The sequence below is a fragment of the Anolis carolinensis genome, chromosome 4 (genome assembly GCF_035594765.1).
Source record: "Anolis carolinensis isolate JA03-04 chromosome 4, rAnoCar3.1.pri, whole genome shotgun sequence".
Taxonomy (NCBI): domain Eukaryota; kingdom Metazoa; phylum Chordata; class Lepidosauria; order Squamata; family Dactyloidae; genus Anolis; species Anolis carolinensis.
In genome coordinates, this window is record NC_085844.1 from 252306646 (window position 1) to 252331192 (window position 24547).

Consider the following 24547-nt stretch of genomic DNA (forward strand, 5'->3'; position numbering starts at 1 on the left):
CCAAGGAAGAAGAGAGAACTCATTATGCCCATGCAGCATGCCCTCCTGACATTTCGCCTGAACTTATGAGGTGTTGGAAACGAGGCATCGAGGACGGGGTGTATATCTATCTATCTATCTCTACCTCTCAATCTATCTATCTTTGTGGGATGGTATCCAGGATGGGAGGAAGAGAGAACTCATTATTATGTCCATGCAGCATGCCCTCCTGACATTTCGCCTGAACGTATGAGGTGTTGGAAACGAGGCATCGAGGACGGGGTGTCTATCTATCTATATCTCTATCTCTATCTCTCTCTCTAGATTTGTGGGATGGTATCCAGGGTGGGAGGATGAGAGAACTCATTATTATGTCCATGCAGCATGCCCTCCTGATGTTTCGCCTGAACGTATGAGATGTTGGAAACAAGGCATCGAGCATGGGGTGTCTATCTATCTCTCTATCTCTATATATCTATCTATCTTTGTGGGATGGTATCCAGGGTGGGAGGAAAAGAGAACTCATTATTATGTCCATGCAGCATGCCCTCCTGACATTTCACCTGAACTTATGAGGTCTTGGAAACAAGGCATCGAGTATGGGGTGTCTATTATCTCTCTATCTATCTATCTATCTATCTATCTATCTATCTATCTATCTTTGTGGAATGATATCCAGGATGGGAGGAAGAGAGAACTCATTATTATGTCCATGCAGCATGCCCTCCTGACATTTCTCCTGAACTTATGAGGTCTTGGAAACAAGGCATCGAGTATGGAGTATCTATCTATCTATCTTTGTGGGGTGGTATCCGGGGTGGGAGGAGGATAGAACTCACTATTATGGCCATGCAGCATGCCCTCCTGACATTTCACCTGAACTTATGAGGTCTTGGAAACAAGGCATCGAGTATGGAGTATCTATCTATCTATCTTTGTGGGGTGGTATCCGGGGTGGGAGGAGGATAGAACTCACTATTATGGCCATGCAGCATGCCCTCCTGACATTTCACCTGAACTTATGAGGTGTTGGAAACAAGGCATCGAGTACAGGGTGTCTATCAATCTTTCTAGCTCTCTATCTATCTCTCTATCTATCTAGATTTGTGGGATGATATCCAGGGTGGGAGGAATAGAAAACTCATTATTATGGCCATGCAGCATGGCCTCCTGACATTTCTCCTGAATTTATGAGGTCTTGGAAACAAGGCATCGAGTACGGAGTGTCTATTTATCTCTCTATCTCTCTATCTTTGTGGGATGATATCCAGGGTGGGAGGAAGGGAGAACTCAGTATTCGCATAAATGCATATTTATATTTATTTATTTATTTTATTTATTTTTCAAACTTATATGCCGCCACTCCCCTAGGGCTGTTCTATGTGTTCTATGAATGTTTTAAATGTAATTTAATTTTTAACTGAATTTGAATGTTACTATGTTTGTTATATATGTGTTTTATACTGTAAGCCGCCCTGAGTCTCTGTTGGGTGAGAAGGGCAGGGGTAGAAATACTGTAATGAACAAATAAATAATGAAATGCCAATGAAATAAATAATGAAATAATAGATAAATAAGTAATGAAATGCCTTGCCACCAATCCAGCCTTGGTTTGTCTTGGGACTGAGATACCACAACACCACACCTGTCATAGGCAGAACGCCAGCGAGTAAAACAAAACTCAGTTTATTGAGGTTACAGAACTAAAAACGCCCGTAGGAGACAAAGAACAGGGCAAACACTTGACTTCAGTGTGATAAGTAACAAAAAACAACTCAGTTTGAGCTTAAACGATTCAAAGGGATAAACCGGGTTAAACAGAAGTATAATCCGGATTAAATCAAAAGTGCTTACTTCAGCCTGGCAAACAATGCAAACAAAAGAGGATCAACAGGAGTCAGAATGTAAACAACAGACTGGTAGCAGATTCCTCTCTGCTACTCAGAAACAGCAGGAGAATAAACCAGGCTTGTTTATTCCTTCCTGAAGCAAACGAAAAGCGTGGTCGTAGTCAGGATTCAGTTTAAGGTTCAGCGGCCAACGATATCCAGGTCCAGGCACAGCAGTCAGGGTAACGGCAGTCAGCAGGGTCCCAATCCGGTCCAGAGGTCAATAGCCAAGCGTAGTCGTCTAGAAATCCAAAGGTCTCACCGATAGCCAGCAGAAGGGATAATCCAGAATCGAAGTCAGTCAGTCCAGCGTCAATCCAGTGCGAGTAGATATTGCCCGTCAAAAAGACGACGGAGGTCCAAGCTATCGAGATTAAACACAAGTTGCACAGAGAAAAACCCCGCACAGTTCCTCCCGCCGTCAATGCCCAGTGTCCTTGGCAAACTTACGTATCCAGTAACGAATCACACCCGTCTTCAGGAAGTTCCCCAACAAAAGCCCAAGCGTCCGTCCAGATTACCTTGCCCAACGCAATTAGACATTGGTCCTAAACCCCAATTTATCCCAGTTCAAGCTCATCATCGCTGTCAGCTGCCATCCCAATTCCAGGTGCCCCAACATCATCATCCTCATCAGAGCTTAAGCACCTTTGACTACGCCCCACAGCATCCCCAGCTGTGGATCCCGCTCCATCCCTCCAGCCAGTCCATGGGTCTGATCCTGCAACCCGCCAATCACCTCCCATGCTTTCATTGCCTGTTTCCCCAACACCCAAATCCTCCCTCACACGAGTCCATTCCATGTCATCCTCCTCCGAGCTGGCCATCTCTTCCTCCAAACCCTCAGAAAAACCCTCAAATGAGTCCTCATCTGTCGGGTCTGTAAACAAATCCCGGAGCCGTTTTCTTTCACGCTCCTCGAAAGAGTCTGACTCTCGAGGAGTCTTATGACCCCTTCTTCTATTACCGGAGCCCGAAGGCTCAACCATAACAACACCACCAACACCACTGCTGTATTGCTATGCTTGATTTAATTTCACCTGGATTTGGGGTGTGTGGAGGGGGGATTTAGCATATAAACAATGTCCAGCTCTTTCAGCTTTCCCTTAGTAGGCAATTTCTGAATTTGCAAACCTTCACATAAATCAAAAGGCGCCCCTGAGAAATGCGATGGTTTGCTTCGGAGTAAATAGGTTGCGGAGACCCCGCTGAATCCGGCGTTATTTATTGCTCTGGCGCCTGATAGGAAAGATTGATCCTGGTAGCCAGAGGCCCCAAAGCCCACAAAGCCCTCCGAGGCCTTGACTAATTGCCGGCTTCCAGATGTCGGTGGGACCTCGGCATCAAGACGGAGATGATGGAAATGGAGCAGAACATAAGTCTGCACCGTGGAGCTACAGGATAAAATGGCAATGGCACCTTGCTAGGGATTTAGGACCCTAGAATTGGAAGGGGTCCCCAAAGGCCATCCAATCTGACCCCATTCTGCCAGGCACAAAGACACCAGCCAAGCCCTCTCTGCAGAGGGCCATTCAGCTGTAGCTATGATAGATATGGAGATAGGCATTTGTATATGATATATATTTAGAGTCCTAAGATTTGAAGGGACCTCTAAGGGCCATCTAGTCTGGCCTCATTCTGCCAGGCAGGAAGACACCATCCAAGACCTTCTTGCAGAGGGCCGTTAAGCTATAGATATCATAGATATGGAGATAGACATTTATTTTATATATATATATATACAGTAGAGTCTCACTTATCCAACATAAACGGGATGGCAGAACGTTGGATAAGTGAATACGTTGGATAACAAGGAGACATTAAGGAGAAGCCTATTAAACATCAAATTAGGTTATGATTTTACAAATTAAGCACCAAAAACATCATGTTATGCAACAAATTTGACAGAAAAAGCAGTTCAATATGCAGTAATGCTATGTAGTAATTACTGTATTTACGAATTTAGCACCAAAATATCATGATTAATTGAAAACATTGACTACAAAAATGCGTTGGATAATCCAGAACGTTGGATAAGCGAGTGTTGGATAAGTGAGACTCTACTGTATATAGACTCCTACAGTTGGAAGGGATCTCTAAAGGCCATTCAGACTGACCCCATTCTGCCAGGCAGGACGACACCATCCAAGCCCTCTTTGCAGAGGACTAATCAGCTACAGATATCATAGATATGGAGATAAACATTATATATATGTGTGTGTGTGTGTGTGTATGTGTGTATGTGTATATATATACACACACACACACACACATATACAGTAGAGTCTCACTTATCCAACCTAAACAGGCCGGCAGAACCTTGAATAAGCGAATATCTTAGATAATAAGGAGGGATTAAGGAAACGCCTATTAAATATCAAATTAGGTTATGATTTTACAAATTAAGCACCAAAACATCATGTTAGACAACAAATTTGGCAGAAAAAGTAGTTCAATAGGCAGTAATGCTATGTAGTAATTACTGTATTTACGAATTTAGCACCAAAATATCACGATATATTGAAAACATTGACTACAAAAATGCCTTGGATAATCCAGAACATTGGATAAGCGAGTGTTGGATAAGTGAGACTCTACTGTATATATATATATACTCCTACAGTTGGAAGGGATCTCTAAAGGCCATCCAGACAGACCCCATTCTGCCAGGCAGGAAGACACCATCCAAGCCCTCCCTGCAGAGGGCCATTCAGCTATAGATATGATATATATGGAGATAAACATTATATATATATATATATATATATATATATATATATATATATATACACACACATACACTAGCTGTGCCCAGCCACGTGTTGCTGTGGCTTATGGGAATGTTTTGTTGGCCAGGTGGAATAGCAGTGAATAGCCTTGCAGCCTCAAAAGCCTGAACCCTGGCTTTACCCCTGTGCTATTGTGGGTTGCTAGGAGACAAAGTGGGCGGGGCCTAAAGCGGGCAGGGTCTACCCTTTTGACCAGCAACCAGGGTTGAAAACGGCTCTTCCTCATTCTCTAATTTGGACTTTATTTTCCAGGTTTTTTGTTTGAAAGACATAGATTGGATGGCTATGTCTTTTGTGGCCAAATTTGGTGTGATTTGGTTCAGTGGTTTTGTTGTTTACTCAGTCCTACAAACATACATTTCTACCGCTGCAACAGTTCTTTCATCTGACATACAGCCTATAGAATCTGGTTTTCACTTACGGTCTCCCATCCAAGGATCAACCAGGGCTGGCTCTAGTTAGCCTCAGAGAGCAGACAGGATCTGGAGATCATTTCAATGGGCTTTCTTAGTCAAGGAGCTCCCAGAGGTAGTTTTCCAAGCTCCTTCCTCTGAAAGAGAGCCCGAAGTATCCAGTATAATTCTTGGCCATCTCCCATCCAAGGACTAACCAGGGCTGATCCTGCTTAGATTCCAAAATCAGACTGGATCTGGTGCATTTGGTATATGTAGACCGTCCACATAACTAATTATACTCCTTCAATTTATGCAGGAGTGTAGGACTCACAACAGTGGGGGGAAAATGCGGCAATCAATTGAAAGAAAAATAATAACGAGATGAAAAGGAGAACTTGGCTTTGGGTGCTCTGCCCGTCTGTTATAATTTTGAGGGAGGCATTGAGCTCATGATTCCAAAAACAGCCCTTTGTCATGTCGGCGGCTGCCGCTTGCCGTTGGCTCCAGATAAATGGCTCCCTGTCGGAGTTTGATTCATGCGCGCCTACGCCTGCGCATACAGAGCACATAGGAACCCGTTGCCCATGCAGCCGGTGCCAAAAAGCAATGGTCTGGATCAGGGGTCCCCAAACTGCGGCCCTCTGAGGTCATTTATCTGGCCTTGGTTTTAGACTTAGGCTCGCCCCAAGTCTGAAATGACTTGAAGGCACACAACAACAACAACAACAACAACAACAACAACATTAACAACAACAACAAAAATCCTAATTAACTTGACTATCTCATCAACAAGAAGCAGGCCCACACTTCCCATTGAAATCCTGGTGGGTTAAAATTGTTCTTATTTTTAAATATTGTATTGTTCTTTCGTGTTGTGGATTGTACATGGTAAATGGACGCTCTTATGTCTGCCCATGAGCCCAGAGTCACCCTGCAGAACAATGACGCACCGCTCAGATTTGCAGAACAAATAATACAAGAACTTTACTAATTCCAAGAGATCCAAAGAACAATGGTATTCACAATGGTCCCTCTGATTGCTTACAGAAACCCAGCAGTCTTAAACAGTCCTTTTTCAGTCCATAAATCTGCTCCAGTGAAGAATACAGTCCTGGTTCTTCATCCTGGTTTCCCAGCAGCAAACAAGGCCTCAGAAATAGCAAGGACTCTCTGAGTACAGAGCCATCTTCCCCAGGCAGTACTCAGTCACCACACAGACTCACACTGAACAAAAACTTGTTCAAACCAGTACTCCAGCAGCAGAACAGAAACAGTTTCAAATCAAATTTTCAGGTCTTTGCAGGCTCAGACAATCGGCTTCGTGCACTTCATTTTCCAGTTAACACGCAAATAAAGCACAGTGCCTTTGCAAACCATAACATTTCGTTGGCTTTTTTTTTTTTGCACTACAAATAAGACATATGCAGTGTGCATAGGAATTTGTTCCTATTTGTTTTTAAACTATAGTCTGGCCCCCCAACACTCTGAGGGACTATGGACCGGCCCTCTGCTTAAAAAGTTTGAGGACCCCTGGTCTGGAGGAAGGAGAAGGTTCTCTTCCTCTTGCACCTGAGCTTGGATGAGCGATGCCGGCGACTCCTGGCAAACCAAATGAGGATGGCATTATCTCGCAAGGTGCTTATACATACGCAAAAGGACCTTTTTGCATTGAGAGGTGCTCAAGAGGGTATTATTCCCGAGTCAAAGGCAAAGCGATGCTTCAACCCTGATAATCGGAGACACAACAAAAGATTTGCGAGAAAGAGCTGAATGAGCAGAACAGCCTGAAAAGGAGGCCAAAGCATATCCCAGGAGACATTGCAGAAGGTAGGAGAAGATGTCTGAATGGCTGGGTTGCTCTTCATACCGGGAGGGGTCCCCCAAAAGACATCTAGGCCGGGCTGTGGCGCAGGCTGGTTAGCAGCCAGCTGCAACAAATCACTCTGACCAAGACGTCATGAGTTCGAGGCATTGAATGTTTGCGGATGATGAAGCAGCTGCTCCCCCCTGTGGTCAGAATCGAACATCTCCTCAGGAGAAGGTTAAATTGCCTCTGTGTCTGTCTCTGTTTCGGTTCTATGTGTATATGGGCATTGAATGTTTGCCCTATATGTACATAATATGATCCGCCCTGAGTGCCCTTCGGGGTGAGAAGGGCGGAATATAAATACTGCAAATAAATAAATAAATAAATAAATAAATAAATCTAGTCTGACCCATTTCTGCCTATGCAGGAAATCCACCTCTAAAGCATCCCTGCAAGAGGGCCATCTCTGTCTCTGTCTAAAAACCTGCAACAAAGAAGAATCTATTGAGAGATAATGTCTCTAAGCTGGAAGGTGTTCAGAGGAGGGCAACTGACATGATCAAAGGTCTGGAGACCACTAATCCCTATGAGGAGCGGCTTAAAGAGCTGGGTATGTTTACCCTGCAGAAGAGAAAGTTGAGAGGAAACATGATAATCATGTACGAATATGTGAAAGGCTATCACAAGGAAGAGGGAGAAGGCTTGTTTTCTTCTGCCCTGGAGACTAGGACATGGAGCCATGGGTTCAAATGATAGCAAAGGAGATTCCACTTGAACATTAGGAAAAACTTTCTGATCATAAGAAAAGTTGTTCAGCAGTGGAACTCTCTGCCTCGGGGTCTGGTGAAATCTCCTTCCTTGAGGCTTTTAAACAAAGGCTGGATGGCCATCTGTTGGGAGAGCTTTAATTGTGCTTTGCCTGTCTGGCAGAAGGGGGTTGGACTAGATGGCCCATATGGTCTCTTCCAACCCTATTATTCTATTATTCTACTGTTATGTGATTTTGGCATCTTTAAAAACTGGATCCTGAGCCCAATGTGTCAATCTTCCAAGAAGGCCAAATCGGACACAAATGGGTGAAAGGCGAAATCAGAGGTTAATTCTCAATGGCCAGAGAGGATGTCAGTGAAGCACTCCAAAGAACTGACATGCTGCAATTGTGAATACAGATTTTCGTGTAAACATTAAAAAGCATTTTAAAGGCTCTTTTATTTCATTCTCAGTCAGACAGAGAAAGAAAGTAGACTATAGATATGTTAGGGAATTACATTTTGCTCAACATTCACACACATATAAACATTCACTTATCATCATGCATACATTACTATCTCGTCTTCCTTCTGGAAAAGAGACTTCGGGCATAGGCCAGATTGCATTCCGAGCAAATCTGACATTTTGCAAATACACAATCTTCCTCCATCCCTTGGAGAAGATGACGGGCGGACAAGATTCTTCCGGTCTGCCACAATTTTTGGAATAGCAAAGTGTCTCTTATATAGCAATATTTCTTGCAGATATTGTTCCAAAAGTTGTAAATGAATCAAAGGTGTTTTCCAGCTGAGACATCCTGACTGCATCAGTTCCTAGACAGATGTTGGCTTTTCTTCCGTGCCTGATGTTGGTTTTCCTTCTTAAGGAGCATTGTGTTGGCTTCCTTTAAAAGAATCATTGTGTTGGCTTCCTTTAAAAGAATCACTGTAATGTAAACATGTTGTTTTCCACCAAGAATTGATCATTTGTCTTTGGTCATTCATGTCAGTACTTCAGCAACTTTTAATAGCAGTTCATGAATTTTCCTTTTGTCGTTTTCCAGTCTTCATTTCTTAGGATGGCATCTCCAGGCTCCAACCGTACATCTTTGAAACAACTTCATTCAAACAGAACATCATATATTCATGACAAGATTATATTTATTATATTTTGGCAGCTATTCAAGACTCCCACGGTAAGGCACCCAAGCCGCCCGTCTGTGCGAGCAATGGAAGCCCTGTGCACAGGAGCCCCATTTTGGATAATGAGACCTCGCGAGAAAAGCTACGCCTCAGTTGAGGCCTTTCGTGTTCGGCGGGGCAGGAGCCGATGGTCCCCCCCCCCCCCCCCCGCCGCTGCCGCCAACAACAACAAAGGTATGTGCGGGGCCTTCGGGGGGGGGGCGCAATTTTGGTGGGGCGGCCACTAGGTTTGCCTACAATGTCATGGACATTGACAGATTGATTCGGGACGATCATCGTATCCCTCAGATTTGATTTATTAAAATATTCCCATCCAAACCCAAGTAACGAAGGTGGAGGCATTACTTTTCATTCAACCCTTGTATTTGAACCAGAGCACTCAGGCTGGGGATTGTTGCAAAAGCACGGCTCTGGCATCTTTAAATATTAATCCGGCACCTCGCCTTCATTCAATATTTGCAAAAGCACCGCGGATCATCCAATAACAGAGAGCCGGGCCCAGCGATGGGAGCTTTTTCGCCTGCAGGGAATTGATTTCCGCTATCTGGGGAGAACGAGCCTGAATACGGCGGCCCTTTTGTGCAGGGCATCGCATCCGTTTCTACCTACACATGTTCCGTGCTTTGGCCTTTGGCTCTTCAGCTCTTTGCCTTATCGTGCTGCTTTTTGGAGAGGTTTGCAATCGGGGAAAGGCTTTGCATCGAGACTCTGCAATTTCCAGCTGCATTTTCCATGATTCTGCACAGCATAAAATGTATACTTCTCCAGTTGGAATAAGGACACATTTTCTTTTGGGGGCATCTCTCGTTTACTACTCCAATGTGCATCTACACTATGGATATTAATGCAGTTTGGCACCACTTTGTTTGAGTCACTTGCACTCTTGGGCAGAGAAGGATAAAGACCTTGCGAAACTACAACTCCCATGACTCCATAGCATGGAGTCACGGCAGTTAAAGCCCTTTCACGCACTATTCATTCTCCAGTGTAGATGCACTTATACACAAAGTGTTGCTTTGCAGAAATGCGCAAATAACCACGTTTTCTCAGTGCAGTTTTCAAGCATTATTTGCACTTTGGGACTTCCTTTGCATTGACACTGCAAGACAAAAGAGCCACGTAGGAAATTCTGTGCAAACTACGGCCGTTTCTGCATTGGATACTGATTTTCTACACAAATAAAGATAACGCTATCGGATTAAGAAACTGCATTTTTAATTTTATGAATACTGTTTTAAGGTGGGGGAAGCAAGGGAAGTTAGTTGTGATGGGGATAGGAGAGGTCTAAAAGTGATGTATTGGACAGTTACTGACTTTACAAATTACATACTTATTTGCTAAAATGTGTGTGTGTATTTTTTAAAATAGTTTTTATTGTGCTTTTATCTATAATTAATTACAGTGAAAGCGAGGAAAACAATTGTGTGTAGAAAGTGGGGTGAAAGTAGAGACCAGAGACCAAGAAAAAAAGGAGATAAAACCAGGAAAAATAAATATATAAATAATAAACTTAAAAATAGGTGTGAGAGAAAAAAATTAAAAAAAAGAAAAAAAGAAAAAATAAGGATAATAAAGATGGGAAAAAAGAGAGAAAAAAGAAAGAAAAATATGAATGACTTCCCATTGACCTCTTGAGGGTTTTAAAATCTTATAGTCTACTAGTTGTGCCCGGCCACGCGTTGCTGTGGCAAAGTGGTGGTGGTATCGGTGAAAAGTTGTTGTGGAATTTTTATTTGACGTTATTTGTATTTTTTTAAATTAATTTTATTGTCACTTATCTTTTTTATTTATTATATTTTATTATTTTGTTGTATTATTTTTAGTCATTTTGTTATAGTATTTTATTGTATTAATTATTTTAGTGTTTTTCATAATTTTTATTGTATTATTTGTATTTATTTTTTTATCATTATTTTATTAACACTGGGCTGAGTGGGTTGCTAGGAGACCAAGTGGGTGGAGCTTAGCCTTGTAATTGGCAGCAATTGGATAAAAACTATTATTTCTCTCCCTCTAATTAGGAATTTATTTTTCTTTTCTTTTTGTTGTATCAACCTAGAGGCATGGATAAGGGGTTGTGATGTCAATTTTCGAGGTTGTGGGGTGTTTACTTTTGTTGTTTTGTCCGCTGCCGTGATGCCATCACTCTTTTATATATATATATTTTCATCTCTGGTATTAACAGTCTTGTAGTTTTGATGTATATCACATATCAAATAAGTCTATTCTTTCTGAATAAAGTCTCTGAAGCCCAGCCAATCTGTTTTTTCTTTGACTTCTCTTAGTCTTTGAGTTAAAGTATCCATTTGTATTATATCGAACAGTTTTAAAATCCAATCGTTGATGGACAGTACCTCCTTTTGATTCCATATTCTAGCTACAACTAGTCTTGCTGCGGTTCCAATAAAAATAGTAATTTGATTTGATTCTTGTTTGTTTTATATTTGGTATACCTAATAAATATGTCTCTGGTGATAGAGGAAACTATATGTGTGTGTATTTTAGGCCAATAAAACACCATCTCAGTCTCCCATGCCCTTGCCAGTTGTTGCCTTCCCTCCTTCTCTGTGGGTTTTTCAACAGAGGCTGTATGGCTATCTGTTGGGAATGTGTGGATTTGTAAAAGACACCATGATGTAATGGGTTGACTGGAAAGGCATGTGTCAGCAGCTGATTGGCTGAGCCAACCAGGAGCCAACATTCTGATTGGCTACTGTCTCTAGCTTGCTGCTGAGACAAACGATTTTAACTGTCACTTTCACCTCGGAGAGTGAAGAGAGCGCTGACTGGAAACAGTCAGGAAGGAAATGGCTACCAACTCTCTGAAGTTTAATTATTTCTAAGGCAAATGAGACATATTTAAAGACTGTTTAAAAGGACTGTTTATTCTTCTCTGTAAGAATTCAAGGAGACTGCTGTATATATACTGTTGTCCTGTTGTGGCCGAGGTGTGGAAGGGGGCCAGGCTGTGGCGCAGGCTGGTTAGCAGCCAGCTGCAATAAATCACTCTGACCAATCACTCTGGTTAGCAGCCAGCTGCAATAAATCACTCTGACTCTGAATCAAGCATACCCTCAGGAAGCTGGAAGCTGAAGAAGGTTTAAATTGCCTCTGCGTCTGTCTCTGTCTCTTTTCTATGTTTATATGGCAATGAATGTTTGCCTTATATGTGTGCAATGTAATCCCCCCAGAGTCCCCTTTGGGGTGAGAAGGGCGGAATATAAATACTGTAAATAAATAAATAAATAAATAATCTTTTGAATGGAAGTAAAGTTACTGTTACTTGTTACACAAACTTGAGTGACACTTTATTATACTGCAGGGTATATTTTGGTTCAGAAATTGTGGTAAAGCTTCTGTTTATTCACATCTACAACCTCCAGCAGGGAAGGCTTTGATGGTGTCTTTCTGCATGCAGTTTAAGTGGAGTCTGGCGGAGTCTCCTTCCATCTCTGGAAGCTTTTAAGTAAAAGCTGGATGGCCATCTGTCGGGGGTGCTTTAATTGTGCCCTCTTGCCTGCAGAATGGGGTCGGACGGTATGATTTCTGAGGATTTCTGAGGATTTCTTCCTACTCCAGGGTTCTGGGATTTGTCTTCCTGGTACCCATAGAAATCTCAATAGAAATCTCAATTTATTTACCGTATATACTCGAGTATAAGCCGACCTGAATATAAGCCGAGGCACCCAATTTTACCACAAAAAAACTGGGAAAACATTGACTCCAGTATAAGCCGAGGATGGTGAATATCAGAAATAAAAATAGATACCAACAAAATTACATTAATTGAGGCATCAGTAGGTTAAATATTTTTGAATATTTACATAAAGCTCTAATTTAAGATAAGACTGTCCAACTCTGATCAAATCATTATTCTCATCTTCTTCAATATCAATGTGCTTATGTATCCTTTTAATAATAATAGAGTAGAATATTACATGTAATAATAATAATAATAATAAATACAGGAAAATAATATATATACAGTAGAGTCTCACTTATCCAAGCTAAACGGGCCGGCAGAAGCTTGGATAAGCGAATATCTTGGATAATAAGGAGGGATTAAGGAAAAGCCTATTAAACATCAAATTAGGTTATGATTTTACAAATAAAGCACCAAAACATCATGTTATACAACAAATTTAACAGGAAAAGCAGTTCAATTCGCAGTAATGTTATGTTGTAATTACTGTATTTACGAATTTAGCACCAAAATATCACGAAATATTGAAAACATTGACTACAAAAATGGCTTGGATAATCCAGAACCTTGGATAAGTGAGACTCTACTGTAATAATAAATAGAGAAAATAATAAATGCAATAATAATAATAATATCAGAGAGAAATAATAAATGTATTACAGTAGAATCTCACTTATCCAAAATTCGCTTATCCAACGTTCTGGATTATCCAATACATTTTTGTAGTCAATGTTTTCAAAACATCATGATATTTTGGTGTTAAATTCATAAATACAGTAATTACTACATAGCATTACTGAGTATTGAACTACTTTTTCTGTCAAATTTGTTGCATAACATGATGTTTTGGTGTTTAATTTGTAAAATCATAACCTAATTTGATGTTTAATAATAATAATAATAATAATAAAACTTTATTTATACCCCGCCACCATCTCCCCAACGGGGACTCGGGGCGGCTAACATGGGGCCACGCCCAGAGCGATACAATATAATAACATATAAAAACAAACTATCATAACACAATTAAAAGCAATACAATAGATGATAATAGACATTACATCAAGAAATCAAAAAATCAAACAAACAAACAAAAAAGAGAAGTAAATAATAGGCTTTTCCTTAATCCCTCCTTATTATCCAACATATTTGCTTATCCAACATTCTGCCGGCCCGTTTATGTTGGATAATTGAGACTCTACTGTAATAATAATAGTAATAATAATAAATAGCGTAAAATAAATGTAATAGTAGCAACAATAATAGAGAAAAATAATAAATGTACCATATATTCTCAGGTATAAGCTGACCCAAATATAAGCCAACCAGGACCCTCACCCGAGTATAAGCTGAGGGGGGCTTTTTCAGTCTTAAAAAAAGGGCTGAAAAACTAGGCTTATACGCAAATATATACAGTAATTAATTGCATCTATTTATGGATTGTTTTCGTACTTCTTTGAGTTTCAGGCATAGGATTTCAGGCAGAAACCTGCCAGAACTTTGTGGATAAAAGTATTTGGACTTTGCGGTTGTCTTCTGGGGCCTTGTTATGGAGCTTTTATGATGGATGTTAAATTTTTACTTCTTCACCAGCGGCATAAAAGGGGAAACAACCCGGCCTCCCCTCTCCATCCCAGGCGTAAAGAGAGGCCATTTCCCAGTTTCCGCACCGCAATCTTGCAGGAGAAGAGTCCCAGGCTGCCTCCGGAAAGAGAGCAGAGAGAGAGGCTGTTTTTATTTTTCCAGGCAAATATTTGTGCAGGAGGAATCCGAACGTGGAGCCAAGATCTCCCTCACCTGCAATTCACTTTCCGCGAAGAGAGGGCTGCAAAGAAGATGGAGAGATCATCCTGTTTCCAGCAAACGGGAGAGAGCGGAGCGAACTTGCAGAACAAATTATGTGGCCTGATTGCATCTAACCTGGGATGCCTCTTCACTGTAGAATGAATGCAGTTTGACATTGCTTTAATTGCGATGGCTCCATGCTATAGGATCCTGAGAGTTGTAGTTTGACAAGGTCTTTAGTGAGGAAACTTAAAAGTGGTGTCAAACTACAATGTACGTGTTGTCAGAAGAAAAAAAACAGCACAATGGGTGCATGATTTATAGTTTTCTCCTTCTTCTACCATGCCCTCGCTATGCTGGACACTGGATTGATTGTCTCAGGACAAGCTATAAAAATCAACCCAAACATTGCAGAGTCTTCTATCAGTAGTCAGCAGAGATTTTACTGAACAGCCTCCGATCTTGTTGCCGCTCACTTTAGCTCTGGTTTTCATCCAAACTCACAGTGGAGGCTTTAATCTTGACTCATTGCTTACGTGCAGCTATGAGGGTTGAATGAAAAGTAATGCCTCCACCTTCGTAACTCCTCAACCGATGGCAGTCCTGGTCTGCGGCAGGTCCTGGCTTGTTCAGTAGACTCTCCTCTACAGTTAGTTCCACTTGGTGAGAAGCCTTTTCATTGAACGGTTGTGTTGTTAAAGTGTGAAGTATGGAACCCCGCACAGACGGTCGGTCAATGTGACTTAAGCAACGTGCACTCACTGAATTCTTGACCACAGAAGGTGTCACCCCAAAGGAGATTCGTCAGAGAATGCAAGCTGTTTATGGGGATTGTGTTGATGTGAGTACTGTGTGTTGTTGGGTGAGTAAGTTTAAAGATGTTGAGGTGGGAACATCCGACTTGCGTGACAAACAAAGAGTTGGGCGTCCTGTGACAGCAACCACCGAGTTTCACAAGGAAAAGGTTGACAGATTGATTCAGGACGATCGTCGTATCCCTCAGAGAGAAATTTCAAGCATCATCAGCATTTAACAAGAACATGGGGGTCACAGCATTGCTCTGCTTGGCTCTCAGAAGATCTGTGCACAACAGGGACTGTGAGATGCTGGTTGCGGAAACAGAGTGTCGACCTCTTCCGTGACGGCTTCAGAAAACTTGTTCATTATTGGCTGAAATCTATCCAATTATCTGGTGATGATGTGGAAAAGTGAATAGTGGTAGTTAAAGAGCACATTCTAAGGATTATTTCTGCGTTTGATTTATTAAAATACTCCCATCCAAACCCAAGTAACGAAGGTGGAGGCATTACTTTTCATTCAACCCTTGTATATGCACATCAGAATCCCCTGATCTCCTATGGTAACATACAGAGATATACTCACGACAGATATAAGCAACAATACCGCAAGAAGCGAGAATCACAGCAAATGAATCATAGCAAGAAAGTCATAGCAAGAGAGAGCACACTTGTTTGCTACTCAGTTTGATACCCATCGTTTCTTGCCATCAAACAGGGCCAACAGTGCATGATGTAGCCCTCGTCATGCCTATAATATGGTCATGGCTTCTTCAGCTTGTCTCTACAATTCCACATCACCACCTACTTAACCTTTTAGTGGATGTGTGTGACCACATGTCCATTAGAACTGTATTTTTCCAACCAATAATGCACAATGCAGTTACAGGCAACATATTTCTATCTAACAATTCATTGTCTACCTAACAGATGCATCCCTGGATGTCAGCACCAAGCCTTGGTTTGAGAATAGTCTTTTTGGCATCACTCCATGGACAACAGCAGTCAAAACCAGCAAACAAAATCTGCATGAAAACACATGAACATGGCTCAGGTATTAACTGAGTGGCTGAAGTTAGGAAAACCAGATGGAGGCAGATCTATTGTGTCATTTCTCTGCAGAAGGGCAGGAAATTTTAAAATGTGAGGCAATATAGGTAAGTTAGAAAAAAACAATTATGTTACAAAGTATTGCAAAGTTGTGTTATGGAATCCTGACTCACAGATGAGGACTGTATGAAGGAGAGCCTTCCAAGGGAGAAAATAACTGCCCCAAAATAGCACTGTATATATTTGAACAAGAACTCATATGAGATTTATATTGTGGGTCTGATCTTGGATGCATCCACACTGTCGAATGAATGAAGTTTGACTCCAATTTAACTGCCCTGGCTCAATGCTATGGAATCCTGGGAGTGATAGTTTGGTGAGGCACAGCCTTATTTGACGGAGAAGACTCAAGGCATTGCAAAACGGCAACTCCAAGGATTCCATTAACACTGAGACACAGCAATTCAAGTGGTGTCAAACTAGATTCATTCCACAGAGTAAATGCATCCAGAGATTAATATGTACACATTGTTATTATTGCATGCCTTCAAGTCAACAGTATTTCAAATTTAGATGATGATGATGATGATGATGATGATGATGAAGATGATGATGATGATGATTATGACGATGATGGCAAGAGGATTCCATCCCAGATTTGGTCATAGAGTCATAAGGCTGTTGCTCCATATTTCATTGCACATTGCATTGACTTTCTTATTGACTTCTGAAGCTGTGCAATGCAATGTACAATGTAATATGCAATGCAATGTATGTTGCATATGAATGTGCATGTATGTTGCGTATGGATGTGCATGCACATTGCATTGCACATTGCACTGACTTCCTTATTGACTTCTGAAGTTGTGGAATACAATGTACAATGCAATGTGCAATGCAATGTGCATGCATGTCCATATGCAACATACATGCACATTCATATGCAACACTTATGACTATGATGACGATGAAGACAATGATGTCAACAGAATCCCATCCCAGATTTGGTCATAGAGTCATGAGGCTGTTGCTCCACATTGCATTGCACATTGCATTGACTTCCTTATTGACTTCTGAAGTTGTGCAATGCAATGTGCATGGACGTCCATATGCAACATACATGCACATTGATATGCAACATACATGCACATGTATGTGAAACCATGCACGAGTGCACACTTATGACTATGATGACGATGAAGACAATGATGTCAACAGAATCCCATCCCAGATTTGGTCATAGAGTCATGAGAATGTTGCTCCACATTGCATTGAACATTGCACTGACTTCCTTATTGACTTCTGAAGTTGTACAATGCAATGTGCAATGCAATGTGCATGGACGTTCATATGCAACATACATGCACATTGATACGCAACATACATACACATGTATGTGAAACCATGCCCAATTGCACACTTATGACCATGATGACGACGAAGACAATGATGTCAACAGGATCCCATCCCAGATTTGGCCATAGAGTTGTGAGGCTGTTGCTCCACATTGCATTGCACATTGCATTGACATCCTTATTGACTTCTGAAGCTGTGCAATGCAATGTGCAATGCAATGTGCATGTACGTCCATACGCAACATACATGCACATGCAGACGCAACATACATGCACATGTATGTGAAACCATGCCTGACTGCACACTTCACTTTGGGTTTGCATCTTTTCCGCTGCTTCTTTCCAACCCAAACCAAGCCAGAAGCGGGAGAGAGGGCCGCGGCCTCTTCGTCTTTATAGCCACTCTCCCCGTCATAAACTCCAGGTAGCGGGGGAGAATCAGGAGGAATAAATCTTCCAGGAAACAAAAATCAGGGGAAATAAAATGAACTCAATGGGGAAATCGAGATAAACAGAATTGAAAACGCCTGCTGGGACAGCTTGGCGAGCTCGTAAAACGAAGATATAGTGGTTAGTGCAGCCTCCAAGCCGACATCCATTACTACGGCAGGAGGGGAGGCGGATTTAACCCATCCAGACATAAAGTCATAGAGTTAGAAGAGACTCCCAAAAGCCACCCAGCTTACCCTCTTCTGCCATCTGTCGGGACGGCTTGATTGGTGTCTTTCTGCCTGGCAGAAGGGGGTTAGACTGGATGGCCTTTGGGATTCCTTCCAAATATAGGATTCTTGGATTCTCTCTCAACTAGACACAATTTCATTTGTACTCTGTGCAAAATCTGTGTTCCTTTGCTAGAATAAAAGTGCATCTACACTGCAGAACTAACACAGTCTTGTGTCACAATCCTAACAAATCATTACTGTCAGAGTAATGCGCACAGAGTAGCAGCAGATGAATGACGTCAGTTGAGCGCAGAACGAAGAGACGATCAGAGATGATGTAAAAAGTATCTACAAAGTTTACTTGACAAGACAAACAGACTCGCAGACAATGGACATAAGACTTTCGCTCTAGACAAACAGCACAGATCTTCTCAGCAGGCAGAACAGACCTCATCTGATGCAATCAGCTATATACAAACACACTTGTAGTCTGGACACTCCTCTCTGTCTCCAGCTACATATCCAAGGTCAATACAGCTTCTTACCAAATTAACTCTTTACACACTATAGCATTTCCTGGATGATGCAATCCATGCTAGACACAAATTTCATTTAAACACTACCAATACACAAATCCCACATTAACAATTACAGCCAGTTTTACCAGATCTTTAGCTTTCTCTGCCAAATAGTACTGGAATCTTGCAAAACTCCTACAATTCCATGGGATTGGACTATAGCTTTTAAATTGGTGTCAAACTGCATTAGATGGGATCTAAGCCCTTCATTTTCTATTGTGTTGTGATGCCCATCCTATTGACCGCTTGAGTTTCCTCTTCGGCTGAATCCGGCCTTGCGTCGGGCACAATTTCCTTTCTGGGTCTCAATCTCTCTTGCACACAAGAGGAGAAATAACGGGGAAGGCCGGCGAAGTCACTCGATTACGGCGCTTGCCGCAAACGGAGGAGGTTCGGCGGCGTCTCTTTGCAACCTGTTCTGACAAAAGCCCAGCACCGACGGAGAGAAGAAGGAGGAAAAGCAATTTCCTCAACGAAATGACTGGGCTGCCTTTGCGGCACCGACTGTGCCGATGTTCGGGGAGGATCAGATAAGAAATGCCTAGTAATTGTCTCCTCCTTCGTAGCTTCATAGCCCATGGGTCTCTCTTCTGGAAGACGGCTGAGAAACGATGCCCAGGGAGTCCTAGGTGCCAGGCGATTCATTAGTGGCCTTCGTTAAAGCCTGGGAGGTCAGCCTTCGTCTAGGAGCATAATTTGTAAAACCAGGAGCAGCAGGACCTTGGAAGGCCTCCAAGCTGTGCTTCCAGCAACAGTTTTAGGGGAATTTGGCTCTCTGCACATGCTCAATGCACCCTTTGGCATGGTAGTATACCCCTCTTTCCTTGTAGCTTTGCGTAAAATAATAATAATAATAATAATAATAATAATAATAATAATAATAATAATAATAATAATAATAATAATAGAAGATCAGGGGGCAGAGGACTCTTACAAGTAAAACAAGCAGTCAAAGAAGAAGAACATGCCCTGGCAGAATATGTAAAGCAAAGTGAAGAACCTGCTTTGATTGAAGTCAAAAATCAGAAACTCCTCAAAGCACAGCAGACAAAAAAACAGTACAAGAAAGCCACACTACAAACTAGAGCTGACAGCTGGCACAACAAAACATTGCATGGAAAGTTCCTTAACAAAATTGAAGGAAAAGCTGATAAGGAGAAGACCTGGCTCTGGCTCACGAATGGGACCCTCACGAATGGAGACAGAAGGCCTGATCCTTGCAGCCCAGGAGCAAGCCATCAGAACAAATGCAATTCAGGCCAAGATTGAAAAATCAGCTGATGACCCAAAATGCAGATTGTGCAAGGAAACCGACGAAACCATTGATCATATCCTCAGCTGCTGTAAGAAAATTGCACAGACAGACTACAAACAGAGGCACAACTATGTGGCCCAAATGATTCATTGGATCTTATGCCTCAAGTACCACCTCCCAGCAGCAAAGAACTGGTGGGATCACAAACCTGCAAAAGTATTGGAGAATGAGCACGCAAAGATACTGTGGGACTTCCGAAGCCAGACTGACAAAGTTCTGGAACACAACACACCAGACATCACAGTTGTAGAAAAGAAAAAGGTTTGGATCATTGATGTCGCCATCCCAGGTGACAGTCGCATTGACGAAAAACAACAGGAAAATCTCAGCCGCTATCAGGACCTCAAGATTGAATTTCAAAGACTCTGGCAGAAACCAGTGCAGGTGGTCCCGGTGGTGATGGGCACACTGGGTGCCGTGCCAAAAGAATAGACATTGACAAAATCACGATCTGCCAACTGCAAAAGGCCACCCTAATGGGATCTGCACGCACCATCCGAAAATACATCACACAGTCCTAGACACTTGGGAAGTGTTCGACTTGTGGTTTTGTGAAATGAAATCCAGTATATCTATCTTGTTTGCTGTGTCATACAATAAAATAATAATAATAATAATAATAATAATAATAATAATAATAATAATAATAATAATAATAATTTTATTTGTATCCCACCACCATCTCCCCCGGAGGAGACTCGGGGCAGCTCACAGAAATATCAGATACAAAAACAGTAACAATGTACAATACATCAATAAGCAATAACACGCACCAGATTATAATAGTTAAACATTGACCAGAAAAATGAAACACTTACTAAAAACATAGAATTTAAAACATGCTCAGGAGCCACTCTTGGGCACAGTGGTATATTACCCTTCCTTGTGGTTTTGGTAGCCTTTTGCACTTGCAAGATGAATAGGGTTCTCTGCACATGCTCAGGCACCACTCTTGGGCACATTGCTACACCACTCTTCCTTATAGTTTAGTCTTTAACAATTGCAAGCAAAATTGTTCTCTGTACATGCTCAGGAGCCACTCTTTGGCACAGTGGTATATTAGCCCTCCTTGTGGTTTTGGTAGCCTTTTGCACTTGCAAGATGAATAGGGTTCTCTGCACATGTTCGGGCATCACTCCTTGGCACATTGATGCACCACTCTTCCTTATAGCTTAGTCATTCACAATTGCAAGCAGAATTGTTCTCTGCACATGCTCAGGCGACACTCTTTGGCACGGTAGTACACTCCCCTTCCTTATAGAATAAGCTAGCCTTTTGCACTTGCAACATGAATGGGCTCTCTGCACATGCTCAGGCACCATTCTTTGGCACGTTGATACACCACTCTTCCTTATAGCTAAAACCATCGCAATTGCAATGAGAACGGTTCTCTGCACATGCTCAGGAGCTGCTCTTTGGTGTATTTGTACCCCAACCTTACATTTAGGAGCTTGGAGGACTCTTTTATTCTCACATGCAGAGAAGTGAGTGGCTCTCTGCACACGCTCTCTTTAGCGCATTGATATCCCACCTTTCTTCACAGGAGCCTAGAAAAAACGTTTGCCTTTACAGCGATATGGTGAATGGCACTCTCTGCACATGCTCAGGGCTCCCTTTGGCACACTGGTACACCAGCCATCCTTGTAACTTAGGGTGGCCTTTTACAATCGCAATGTGGCTGGCTCTCTGCACATGCTCAGACAATACTATTTGGCACATTGATACCCCACCCTTCCTTATAGCTTAGACTTTTGCAATTGCAAGCAGAATGGTTCTCTGCACATGCTCAAGCGCTACTCTTTGGCACATTGATACACCACCCTTCCTTATATCTTAACCTTTTACAATTGCAAGGAGAACAGTTCTCTGCACATGCTCAGACGCCACTCTTTGGCACAGGACTACACTACCCTTCTTTGTGGCTTCAGGTAGCCTTTTACATTTGCAAGATGAATGGGCCCTCTGTGCATGCTTAAAGGCCACTCTTTGGTGCATTTGTATCCCACCCTTCTATTTAATATACTGTCATTCCAAAGGAGGGTGGCTCTCTGCACATGCTCAGAAGCCACTCTTTGGTGCATTTCTATCCCTGCCTTCTTCACAGAAGCCGCCTTCTGCCTTTATAATCACAAGGTAAATGGCACTCTTCACATGCTCAGGGAGCACTCCGATGTATTTGCATCCCAACCTTACATTTAGAAATTTTATCCTTACATTAACAAAGTGCATGTCTTTCTGCACATGCTCAGAAGTCCTCTTTGGAACATTTATATAACTCCTTTCATCACAGGAGCTTAGAGAAGAGTCTTGCTTTTACAATCACAAGGTGAGTGGCTCTCTGCACATGCTCAGGAGCTCCTCCTTGATGCATTTATACCTACTCTACTGTTTAGAAGTTCAGAGTAAGCGTTTAGTCTCCTATTGGCTCTCTGCACATGCTCAGGAACTACTCCTTGATGCATTTATACCTACTCTACTGTTTAGAAGTTCAGAGTAAGTGTTTAGTCTCTTATTGGCTCTCTGCACATGCTCAGGAGCTACTCCTTGATGCATTTATACCTACTCTACTGTTTAGAAGTTCAGAGTAAGTGTTTAGTCTCCTATTGGCTCTCTGCACATGCTCAGGAACTACTCTTTGATGCATTTATACCTACTCTACTGTTTAGAAGTTCAGAGTAAGTGTTTAGTCTCCTATTGGCTCTCTGCACATGCTCAGGAGCTACTCTTGGGTGCATTTCTACCTACTCTACTGTTTAGAAGTTCAGAGTAAGTGTTTTGTCTCCTATTGGCTCTCTGCACATGCTCAGGAGCTACTCCTTGATGCATTTCTACCTACTCTACTGTTTAGAAGTTCAGAGTAAGTGTTTAGTCTCCTATTGGCTCTCTGCACATGCTCAGGAGCTACTCCTTGATGCATTTGTACCTACTCTACTGTTTAGAAGTTCAGAGGAAGTGTTTAGTCTCCTATTGGCTCTCTGCACATGCTCAGGAGCTACTCCTTGATGCATTTGTACCTACTCTACTGTTTAGAAGTTCAGAGTAAGTGTTTAGTCTCCTATTGGCTCTCTGCACATGCTCAGGAACTACTCCTTGATGCATTTATACCTACTCTACTGTTTAGAAGTTCAGAGTAAGTGTTTAGTCTCTTATTGGCTCTCTGCACATGCTCAGGAACTACTCCTTGATGCATTTATACCTACTCTACTGTTTAGAAGTTCAGAGTAAGTGTTTAGTCTCCTATTGGCTCTCTGCACATGCTCAGGAGCTACTCCTTGATGCATTTATACCTACTCTACTGTTTAGAAGTTCAGAGTAAGTGTTTAGTCTCCTATTGGCTCTCTGCACATGCTCAGGAACTACTCTTTGATGCATTTATACCTACTCTACTGTTTAGAAGTTCAGAGTAAGTGTTTAGTCTCCTATTGGCTCTCTGCACATGCTCAGGAGCTACTCTTGGGTGCATTTCTACCTACTCTACTGTTTAGAAGTTCAGAGTAAGTGTTTAGTCTCCTATTGGCTCTCTGCACATGCTCAGGAGCTACTCCTTGATGCATTTCTACCTACTCTACTGTTTAGAAGTTCAGAGTAAGTGTTTAGTCTCCTATTGGCTCTCTGCACATGCTCAGGAGCTACTCCTTAATGCATTTGTATCCCACCCTACTGTTTAGAAGTTCAGAGTAAGTGTTTAGTCTCCTATTGGCTCTCTGCACATGCTCAGGAGCTACTCCTTGATGCATTTGTACCTACTCTACTGTTTAGAAGTTCAGAGTAAGTGTTTAGTCTCCTATTGGCTCTCTGCACATGCTCAGGAGCTACTCCTTGATGCATTTGTACCTACTCTACTGTTTAGAAGTTCAGAGTAAGTGTTTAGTCTCCTATTGGCTCTCTGCACATGCTCAGGAGCTACTCCTTGATGCATTTGTACCTACTCTACTGTTTAGAAGTTCAGAGTAAGTGTTTAGTCTCCTATTGGCTCTCTGCACATGCTCAGGAGCTACTCCTTGATGCATTTATACCTACTCTACTGTTTAGAAGTTCAGAGTAAGTGTTTAGTCTCCTATTGGCTCTCTGCACATGCTCAGGAGCTACTCCTTGATGCATTTATACCTACTCTACTGTTTAGAAGTTCAGAGTAAGTGTTTAGTCTCCTATTGGCTCTCTGCACATGCTCAGGAGCTACTCCTTAATGCATTTGTACCTACTCTACTGTTTAGAAGTTCAGAGTAAGTGTTTAGTCTCCTATTGGCTCTCTGCACATGCTCAGGAACTACTCTTTGATGCATTTATACCTACTCTACTGTTTAGAAGTTCAGAGTAAGTGTTTAGTCTCCTATTGGCTCTCTGCACATGCTCAGGAGCTACTCCTTGATGCATTTGTACCTACTCTACCGTTTAGAAGTTCAGAGTACGTGTTTAGTCTCCTATTGGCTCTCTGCACATGCTCAGGAACTACTCTTTGATGCATTTACCCCACCCTACTGTTTAGAAGTT

General features: G+C 42.0%; 1 protein-coding gene and 1 long non-coding RNA gene across 2 annotated transcripts in view; both read right to left on the minus strand.

Annotated features, from left to right (window-relative positions):
* vstm2l (V-set and transmembrane domain containing 2 like) overlaps positions 1 to 24547 on the minus strand; it is a 127918-nt gene that overhangs the window by 76574 nt on the left and 26797 nt on the right. The gene's annotated exons all lie outside the window — the stretch shown is intronic.
* On the minus strand, positions 1650 to 2863 carry LOC134298568 (uncharacterized). Its single transcript, XR_010005676.1, has 2 exons — positions 2319 to 2863; positions 1650 to 2232 (listed from the first exon to the last, which is right to left on the minus strand). It is a non-coding gene; the product is annotated as an uncharacterized LOC134298568 (long non-coding RNA).